Genomic DNA, 8143 nt, shown 5'->3' with positions numbered 1-8143 from the left:
GAGTAGAGGTGATCTCTTTGTACTGTTTCTTATAGCTGCATGTGAACCTGCAGGTATCTCAAAATAAAAACCTTCATTAAAAAACATAAGGTAGAGAATTACAGTAGATAAAACTGGAAACGCACACAGAACCAGATTATGAACCATTCTAATGCAGTACCTGAAGATGTCTAGACCTTGGACTTGTCTTATAGGTGAGGAGGAATCATCAAAATATACTAAATATGGAGTATTTATAATTTGGAAATGCATTACTTTTTTCTGTAGTAATGCTATACAGGAATAATGTGGTAATTTTTAGAAAATTATTGTTTCAGTTTAGATGGAGGAAATAAAATATCAATAGGAAAAGAAAGATGTTTTTCAGAAGTAGCAGAGTCAAAATATTTAGACTGACTGGAAGCATAATTGGTGGGGAAGAGTGCTGAGAATGTAAAATCAAACCTGACTTTATAATTTCTAGCCCGAGTGGCTGGATGAATAGCAAAACCACTAACTGAAATAGACAAAGCAGGCAGAGCAGCAGACTTGTGAAGGAAGGCATGAGCGATGAAGGTAATAGAGATTTGATGATAGATTTTAATTTGAGGTATGCTGAATTTAAGGTGTTTGTGGAATATCCAAATGAGATTTATGGGGAAATATGAGTCTGGAATTCTGGGAAGACATTTAATCTATAAAGGTCTTTGGTAGGCATTGACATATAGGTATGAATTGAAACCGTGGAGTGGAAGAGAAAACCTCAAGAAATAAGGGAAATTTAGATGTAAGTAACATTCAAAGAATAGCAGAAGAAAGAGGAGCCAACAAAAGAAAGTAATGAAAATTATCAGAGATGTAGAAGGACAGTCAAAACAGTGCAGTTTCCTGGAAGCCAAAGAAGGTATTGTTCAAGAATAATCAGTAAAACTATATTCTGCTTACAGCTTTCAAAACTTACCATTAAATTTGCAAGTAGGAGATAATTTATGAACTTTTGAGTGTAATTTGAATTTAGTGGTATGAATGAAAACCATATTACATTTGCAATGAAAACAAAGAGTTGGAAATAAGCAAAAAGAGAAAAAGAGCAGGACGTATATTTGTTAGAGGTGGAAGCAGGAAATAGGAAAGAATGGGAGTACAATGGTAGGAGAGAATATATAAGATAATTTAACTGATTTAAAGATATAAGAGAGGAATTCCTTAGAGAAAGCAGAGAAAGGATTGGGCACTAGGATGATCATAAATCTCCCAGAATATTTACGAAACACACCCATTATAGCCATGAGCTTTAAAATGACTTTTTTTTTTTTTTTTTTTTTACAGTAGATTTGAATATAAAAGCAATAGGCTTACAAGGCACGGCAGGCTGTTGATGAGAGTGTTCACTGAAACTGGCAGGCACATGGGAAACCAGCTGTTGGTTGTAGGTAGATCATTTTAAAGTAGTTAAAAAATATAAGGGGTAATGTTAAGCTTTTGTACTTCAGACCATGAGAATTCCCCAAGTATTTTATCCAAGAAAATTACACGTCTTTCAGATGTAGAATTACCAACTGCCATGCAGTTTTTCTTTGTGATGTATTTTGTCAGTGAATTAAAGAAAGCAATGTGAATTGTGCAATTGGTTATTGTAATGATAATTCAATATGTAAAAGATGATAAAGGAAGTCCTGATATCTTACTGCATATTTCACTTATGTAGTAAATAGTGAGTTGGTTCAAACCTCTGTTGCTATAACTTCTACATATTATTCTTATAAACCCCAATACTTATGGGACATTATATAGGGGTAGAAGTCACTTGGGCCACTGTACAGCTATCTGAAGATCCTTTCAGGACCCCAGTGAAATCCCACACTTTTGCAGGTGTCTCCAGGTGTCTTCACTTCCGAGGAAGCTTTTTTGCGTGCCTTCCCACCAGAGACTTCCCTTCCAGAATTCCAGTGACAGCCATTTGTATATTATATGTACTTTCACATTAAGAGTGTTGGGCTCTCATAATGCTTGAGTTCACAGTCTGCTTTCACTACTTAAGATGTATGATTTGGGGCATGTCACTGAATCTCTCTGTGCCTCAAATTTGGAATAGCTCCTAAGACTTAGAGAGGTGTTTTGAGACTTAAATTAGGAAAGCCTCAGATAACATTTTTAAAGCAATTAAAGTGCTGTCTGCCATACAGGAAGGACTTCTTAAATGATAGTCATTTTCTAGTTGTATGTTCATTCTTCTTACTCTAAAGACAACATTTTCTAATATCTTAACTGGATACCAAATAAGTGATTTCAAAAAGTGAAGTATCTCAAAGCATAAAAATGTAGTGTTCAAATATTTTCTAAGTAGGTGAAATGGAAAAATATAAACTCTTACAATCCCTTGCCAAGAGATCTAATTAATCTTTCAGTAAGAGAAGAAGGTAAATTGTCAGCTGGAATTTTTATTGCCTTGAACATTTTTCCTTAAATTACATGGAATAACTACAGATAACTGGATAACTGGAATGCTATCACTTCTCCTTTCCCACATTTTTAAAATTTGAAAATATGGAATTATTTTAAGTTCCTTCACTTATAAATGATTTTTTGAGCCAACCAAATCTTAAAACAAGGATTTCAGACCATTTCGTATGCTTTAAGAGCTCACACAGAATATCCCTACGGTACTTTGCAACAGGAAGACAGAATTTCTAGTGTCAGGAATGACAGAATGCTCTTTGGACTGGGAAACCCTGTGGGTCATTTCATTTTCATTTGGTAGTGAAGCAGAAAAATCAACATGTTGTGTGTCAGAGTACAATGAGAAGTACTCCTTGGCAGTTTGATTTTTAGCCATTGGTGAGGGGGGAAATATCGAAAGCAGGCTGTCAAGGTGTAACTCCACATAGGTAAGTCTGGTTTAAACTAGGCAGGTAGTCTGCATTTTGATATTACCAGAAATAGAAAGGGCCCTTTAGCTTGAACCAAATGCTGTAGGGAATTATAGTTCTTATGAAATCTGCTGCTCTGATGATTGATAGTCAAATCTGAAAATGAAATGTCTTAAAGTCTTCCTTTTGAACATTTCTACCTTGCTTGAACTTTATAAAGATAGGAAAAGGAAACAGGTGAAGGGAAAAGAATAGCCATGTTGGAATTTCACACTGAAGTAGAGAAGAATTTTTCAATTAAAAAGATAAGCTAATAGTAATACACCAATTTTAAAATTTAATTGGTTGACACTTTTTTGATCTGTGAATAGTGTTTTTCATTTATATTTTACTAAATGAGAGGATAATCAGGACAATTTACATAGATTTTTCAATGATAAATTCAAACAGCTTGTTTGTACTATTTTATATTTTTTATTTATATTTTTGCAGATTGGAATTGTTCATTAAAAATGATTCATGCTAATTGTAAATAAAATAATTCACAGTGGAAAATGTTGTAAAGGTAAATAAAAGTATTTATCCATCATTGCTGCAAATCCCACTCCCCAGCACTAACCACAATAAATATTTGTTATGTATAATTTAATGAACAAACATTAAATACATACAAACATGTGTACATATACACATAAGCAGAAAATCAGACTTTGTGTTGGCAAAAATGGTATCAATCTGTACAGACTGTTATGTGAATTGCTATTTAAGACTTAAAAGTGCATTCTGTGCTAACATGTGAAACTACATAACTGCATTGGAGAGTATTCCATTAATTAAACAATAATTTTTAAATATCTTTACATATTTTTTACAACTTCTCTAGGGTAAGGGAACTATTATAAATAATGCTGTAACGAACATGATGGTTGCTTATCTTTTACATAAGATAAATCTCTAGCATTGGAATTGTTGAAACAAAAGGCAGCATACTTAAATATTTATAGATAGTGCAAAATTAACTTACAAAGCAATTGGGCTAGGTTACTTTCTCACCAATATTTTTGTTAGGTTCTCATGGTATTGATTGCTCTCTCTAACCATTGTAGTTTCATAGGTTAATGTTTTTGTTGTTATATTAATTTGATTTTATTTAATTATTAATGATAGTAACATTCTTTCACATGTTTTCATTTTTTCTTTGTATATTGTTCATAATCTTTAGCTACTTTTTTTTTTTGAAATGGTCTTTTTCTTATTTAGTTAAGATGCATGTGTGAAAAGAAACTTTTTTTCTTTATATGTTAAGAGTAGCAAACTATTCTTTATAAAAGAGATTATTAATATCTTTATGGTGTATCATTTGTCAACTAACTTTGATCACAGTATATTTTGCTATACAGATGTCCCTGCCGTACACAAATCCATCATTTTGTTCTATTTTGACTTTTTAGTTTTTCTGTTGTACTTAAAAGTCGTCTCCATTCTAACTATATTTAAATGACTTATAAAAAAGATACCTGTCATCTTTCAGATACCCCAAAATTGAATCCTTTTCAGAATTCTATGTTCCACAGATGTATTTATTTTTGTACCGTAACTATATAATCCTTATATCCATAGCGTTGTGTGTGTGTGTGTACATACATTCAGACATATATATGTCTGTATATGCACAATAGGTATGGATAACCACTTCCCATTTTTTTCTTCTTAAAAAAAATTTTGGCTATTTTTGTACATTTATATTTCTGGTTATAATTAGTTAATTTCTGCCCAAAGTTGCACTATCTTGAATTTATCAAGTAATTTTATATCAGTCAGTATATTCAAAATATTCAGTATATTCATATATAAAATGACATACAAAATCATTTTATGGACATTTATACATTGCTGTTAAATTTTGTAGTTATTTTTAGTAAATATTTTTGGCCTTTTGGTAAGGTTACTATTATTGTATAATAATTTTATTTCTGTGTGCTTATTCCAGAAATTATCAGTTGATTCATAAAGATTTTCTAATTAGATAACATACTGCCTTTAAATAATCAATGTGTTTCTTTTTTCCCAAAATATATGTATATTTTTTTCCTTTAATCCATTGGCTACAATCCTTAACACAATGTTAAAAAATAATGATTATTGCATATATCCTTCCTCATTCCTGACTTCAAAGGAAGTTCTTCTAGTATGTTAAAATGAATCATGTGGATTTCTGGCAGATACATTTTATCATGTTAAAGAAGTTTTTTTTTTCTTGGCTAGAACTAGGGTCTCTAAGTTCACACCATACTCAACTATTTATGTGTATGAGACTTTGGGCACGTTATTTAAATTTATTGTGCCTCAATTTCCTCTTCTGTAAATGGAATAGCGATTGTATTTATTACACCAGATTGTGGTGAGATTAATTGAATCGATAAATGTAAAGTTAGAACGTTACCTGCTTCACAGTAAATACTCAATATATGTTTTTTTTCCCTTAGACTATCAGATTTTTATTACTTTTTTCTCAAAAAAAAAAAAAAAAACATGTCAATATAATGCAAAATGAAAATCAAGGGTCTATGGCATATCATTCTTTTTAAAAGGTGGTTTCCTTTTTTCCCCCTATAAGACATACTAATTTATTTAAGCCATAATCTCTTGACATTTTAACTTTTAAGCTCACTCTGTCTATAAAGTGTACTCAGATTCCCTGCTGAAGTGCCATGACTATGCTGAAACACTTAGAAACAGTATGAGTAAATTTCACACAATTACTAATCTCCTAAGAATGTACAATGTTATCAGTTAGGAAACAGTTGTGCGAAAGTCTTTCTTTTTTCCTTTTAAGTTTGGTGTAGGTGGAAGAGCAAGTTTCTGATCTAAAACAAATAATGCATTGCTTCTATAAAGGTGACAACATGTAAGGCAGTTCAAAGAATGCTGACTAACCAAACAAAATACAGTTATTGGATTATCTTGCTATTCATATCAGCTTAACTTGTTTTAACGCATTGCTCTTAAATCCGTACAGCACTCCAGTTTACAGGGTAACCCCACTCTTGATTAATCTGTTCTAAAGTGCCAGTATTATTTACACAATTTTTTTAGCCAAAAGTCTGGCCAGTTGTGGCATCAAGTGAGGATGTCATCCTAGCTCTATTATCATTTACATTCACCAAGGGAAGTTCTGGAAGTTCAGCACTTGTCCCTGGTCCCCGAAGGTTCACCTGTCCATTGGCAGTGCTAAACTGAGGAGCTATTCCAGCTCTGGATCCGTGATATGGAGCACGGAGAAGAGCTCATTTGGTAAGCTTGGTGGACAGGCTGAGGCTCAGCTTTCTTCTGAGAAGTCACTTGATCCAAAAAGTCCTGTGTTGATGTGGCAGAAGCATGGTTTGTCTCATCACCTGTAAACAGTATTCACACTGGTAAGGTTTGTCTCCACTATGAGTTCTCTCATGCCTTTCCATATGATAGGTTTGAATGAATCTCATACCACATTCGTCACAGCGAAATGGTTTTTCACCAGTATGAATCTTCTCATGTCTCTGTAGCAGGTACTTCTGTATGAAACGCATGTCACATTGAAATGGTTTTTCACCTGTATGAATGAAGACATATCTCTGTAAGTGATAGTTCATTCTAAAGGCAGCATTGCAGCGCTCACAAACGTGAGATTTAGGGGGTTTCCAACCAAGTGATCCATCTTCATTTATTGTAGGGATTTTTGCAGGAGAATGTTGTTTCCATTTCTTCTTTTTCTGTAAGTCTACTGGCTCTCTGATTTGTTTTTTGTCTCTCATCAGTTGCTCAGATACATCAGTAAAAGTAATTTCCTGCTTTACACTTATAGGGACATTAAGTTCATACTGTAGTCCTTGAGGAAGTCTTTCATGTGTTTCCATCTGCTCTTCATCATTTTTCACTGTCTCCTCATGGACCATGAGTTCATCATGAGATATCATATCCTGTTGTCTCATTTCACTTTCTTGTTAACACTTCATCTGCAGCAAGGATCTCCTGGTGAGGCATACTCCAATCTTGAAGCACTGACTCCTGCAGCTCTCCAGACATGGTAGACTGGCCAGACACTCCACCCATTATAACCATTGCCCTGGAAGACTGCATTTCATCCATGCTGCCATATTTAAATAATCCTTCCAGTTTGTTGTCAGTGTTCATGCTTAAGTATAACTGCCTGAGACTAATGTAAAAATGAAGCCTTCAAGGAAGGGAATGCTGTAGAGTTGAAAAAGAAATCATGGTTGAGTTTCTACCTTTCATAGGCTTCAGAGACCCACAATTCCACCTCAATCACATATGCCATCCAATTCCTCTACAAAATAGGTCAGGCAAATGCCCATCCTGCCAGATCACTTGGCCGAATTTCCAAGCTGTTGATTCCTCCCTCTATCCGCCGGCGGGTGCCAAGGTCACCGACTGCAGGTGGTGGCAGCTTCAACCTTTCTAGGGGCCTTAAGAGGAGGGGAAGGGGGGATGGGGGAGAACTTTTGCTGTGGTAGCTTCATCAACAGCTCCCACCCCTGCACCCTTCTCCTCTTCCTCCCCGTTAATATATGTTAGCCGTTTGTTTATCAAATATTTTCCTTCATCTACCAATAAAATTACAAGTTGTTTCTGTTTCTTTAATTCATTAGTGTAATGCAGTACATTAGATGATACCTTAAAACTCAATAATCCACATGTTCTTGGGGTAATATGCCCTAGGAATTAATTATTATTGTAATTTGAACTGATTTACTAGTATTTTTAAGGTTTTTTACATCAGTATTCACAAATGAGAAAATATATAAATTTCTCTTTTTTATATGTCATTTTAAAGTTTATATATTACTGTAATGCTTTCTTAGTAGATTAAGGAAGTTATGGATTTTACTTTTAAAATTATAAACAATAATAAAAACTTTGCACTTGAACTAAAGAAAAAGTTGGGAACCAGGACGCAAGTTCAGGTTGGTCTCATGAAAGCCCATGATCTAACAACTAAATATGAATAACACAAATAATGAAAGTGTGAAATGAAATATTGGAAATACTGTAAGACAGTGTCAAAGGAGATAGTAACTAGACTTTAGACTACTTAAGCTTAAGTATTCTTTTTATTCATGTTTGTCACTCCTAGAAGTAACACTCACTAGGCACATAGCAGGAATTTCAGCAGTGTTGTAGGTGGAATTAATGATTAGATGGTTGGGTCAATAATTTAAAAAGGGATGTGTACATTGGGTGTCAGGAAAGACTTAATGAAACAGCAGGTAGCACTTGATGTGGACCTAGTCAAGAAA

General features: G+C 33.8%; 1 pseudogene; it reads right to left on the bottom strand.

The window, feature by feature from the left end:
• Positions 1-5941: 5941 nt before the first annotated feature.
• On the bottom strand, positions 5942-7019 carry LOC103010915 (zinc finger protein 148-like; annotated as a pseudogene).
• Positions 7020-8143: the final 1124 nt, after the last annotated feature.

The sequence above is a fragment of the Balaenoptera acutorostrata genome, chromosome 8 (assembly GCF_949987535.1).
Source record: "Balaenoptera acutorostrata chromosome 8, mBalAcu1.1, whole genome shotgun sequence".
In the NCBI taxonomy this organism is placed as follows: Eukaryota; Metazoa; Chordata; class Mammalia; order Artiodactyla; family Balaenopteridae; genus Balaenoptera; species Balaenoptera acutorostrata.
Note: the sequence above shows the minus strand (reverse complement) of the source record. Positions and strands in the feature narration are given on the sequence as shown.